Here is a 3,066-nt window from a genome sequence, read left to right on the forward strand (position 1 = left end):
GAGGAGGAAGAGGAAGAAGAAGAAGAAGAAGAAGAAGAAGAAGAAGAAGAAGAAGAAGAAGAAGAAGAAGAAGAAGAAGAAGAAGAAGAAGGTGGTGGTGATGGAGGGCCAACAAGATAGCTCAGTGAACTATGTGCCTGCCTAGGCAAGCACAGGGACCCAGGTTCAATTTCTGCAGTAGAGCAGTGCCAGCCCTGCTCTCGAGTGCTGAGCCAGCCAGAGTCCAGGCATGGTGGCTCACACTTGTAGTCCCAGTACTGAAAGCAGGAGGATCACTATGAGTCCGATATGTGCAGTGAGACCCTGTAACAAATACATTTTTAAAAAATGATGCAAATGTCAGGCTAGATGTGGCTGTGCACACCAGTAATCCCAGCATTATAGAAGCCGAGGCAAGGGATCTTTGGTTCAAACCCATTCTGGGCTATTTGGTAATTTATTTTTTAAGAATTATTTTTAGGGGCCGGGGAGATGGCTCAGTGGAATAAGCGCTTCCCTGGCAAGTGCAAGGGCCTGAGTTTAATCCCTGGTTCCACAAAAAAAAAAAAAAAAAAAGAATTATTTTTAAATAACACAAGATAGTGATGGAAAAAACAGCATTAAAAATGGTACAAGATTTCACTACACAAAGTAACAAGAATTCAACAATGGTTGCTATATTACATGATGCTATCTTCAAATCAGTTGTTCAGATTACCAGATATAAATGTGTAAGATTCATTTAAAGTAAAAAAAAAAAAAACATAAACAAAGAAGCTATAAGAAATTCAAAAGAGGAAAGGAAAAAAACAGAGTTAAAAAGTCATTTACGCATTAACTTCTCCTTTCAAAAGACCAGCAGAAATTGTCAATGCAAGTATCCAAACCGTTCTGCATATATACCTAAATATATCTTTCCCCTTCCTTCTTTTGTCCTTTTTCTCATTCCAGTGTTTCCTTCCTATTGAGCAATTTCCCTTTCACAGACTCTGTTTTACCTTTTAGATATTCATTAGGTTCAAGTTCTCATACTAGCAGATAACGTATGCACATGTATTTCACTTATCAATACAGTCTTTAGCTGCACCCATTTATCTACAAACTGTTCACAGAAAATACTTCAGAGAATCAACAACTGGAAACTCATCTTTTTGAAAAGTTTCTGCACGTCAAAAGAAATCACTAACAGAGTGAAAAGGAAGTCCATGAAGTGGGAAACAATTACAGTAGACTGTCTGTCAGACAAAGGACTCCTATCTAGAACATACAAAGAATTTTTAAAAATTAGGCCTCCAAAATTTAAAGATCCAATCCAAAAATGAGCATGTAAGATAAATATGCATTTCATAAATGAAGAGGTACAAATAGTAAATAAATATATGAAAAAATGTTTAACATCATTGATTATTTAAGAGATGTAAATTAGGGCTGGCCAAATACCTCAGCAGATTAAAGCGACTGCAAGCAGGCGCAGGGGCCAATCCCCCGAGCACCATGTCTGTAATCCCAGCCCTTGGGAGGCTATAAATAGGAGAATCACTGTGATCTACTAATGAGACCCTGAACACCCTGTAGCCCCTGCCCTAAAATATTAAAAAAAAAAAAGATGTAAATTAAAACAACACTGAGACACCATCCTTTGCCAGAAAGAATGGCCACCATCAAGAAGTTAACCAATAACAGATGCTAAAGAGGCAGAGGGGAAAAAGGAACCCTTCTCTGCTATTTGGTAATTTAAAAAGATGTCTCAAAACAAAAAAGCCTGGGGTTGTGGCTCAGGGCAAAGGCCATGAGTTCAAACCCCAGTATAGAAAAAAGAGAGGACTGGGGAGATAGCTCTGCAGTTTAAGCGCCTGCCTGACAAGTGCAAAGATCTGAGTTCAAGTTCTAGTAACGCATGCCAGCCCTGAAACCCTGGATGTGCAGTGCTGACCCTGAAACTGGGTGGCACATGCCTGTGATCCAGCACTGGGGAATCTGAACTGCATAGCAAGACCCTGTATCATATAAATTAATTTTTAAAAAAGAAAGAACCTGGATGCTGCACCCAAGCATGGCAGTGCAGCCTGTATTTTCAACTACTCCAGAATTGGAGGCAGGGGCTGGGGAGATAGCTCAGTAGAATGAGCACTTCCTGGCAAGTGCAAGGGCCTGAGTTCAATTCCAGTTTCCGCACAAACCAAAAAAAAAAAAAAAAAAAAAAAAAAAAAAAAAAAAAAAAAAAAAAAAAAAAGAAAGAAAGAAAGAAAAAGAAAAACAGAGGTGGAGGCAGCAGATCACCAGGACAAGTTCTGTTTTCTTTTTTCTTTTTGAGGTACCGGGATCAAACTTGGGACTTTGCACACAGCTGTCAGGCACTTCTTCCACTGAGCTGTCTCCCCGGCCCCCACCTGCACGACTTAATAAGCTACTACCTCAAAGTATAATCATGAATGGGTTGAGGACGAGGCTTAGTGTTCCCTGCTTTCAATCTCTAGTGCTTCAAAAAAGTGAGAATGTTGTAAAGTCTGAAATAAATTTTATAAAATTTATAACTTAAAAAAAATGAAATTTATAACTTTATGATGAGGTAATTTCCTGTTTGCATACTAGCTTAGTTATTTGCTTTAGATTTGCAGTGAAAATATTCTTTGGGTTTGTTTTTTTTTTTTTTTAATTTTAGGGAAAGGTCTACAGGGTATTCAGGGTTCACTAGTAGATCGGACTTGCAGTGATCCGCCTGTTTACAGTCTCCCAAGAGCTGGGATTAGAGGTGTGCGCCACCACACCTAGTCTCAATTGCAGTCTCAGCGTGCCCCAGGGGTGGGGCCGGCACGGCAGGCCTGGGCGTTAGAATTCCCAACCCCTGCACCTGCTTGCATGGGCTTTAATCCACTGAACTATATGGCTGGCTCTAAAATATTCTTTGGAATAGTAAATTCATACATGTGGTTAATACTACACTGTGATCTGTCAATGAAGAAAGTCTTAATTTTAGCTAGAGGCCTTTGAAACTAAAACTTAGTAAACTTAACTAAATCATATCACAATATTTAAAAAGCACATGAAGGAGGCTTAGGCATCAAGGAAACACTCCAGGAAATTCAC

The sequence above is a fragment of the Octodon degus genome, unplaced genomic scaffold (assembly GCF_000260255.1).
Source record: "Octodon degus isolate 3935 unplaced genomic scaffold, OctDeg1.0 scaffold00064, whole genome shotgun sequence".
In the NCBI taxonomy this organism is placed as follows: Eukaryota; Metazoa; Chordata; class Mammalia; order Rodentia; family Octodontidae; genus Octodon; species Octodon degus.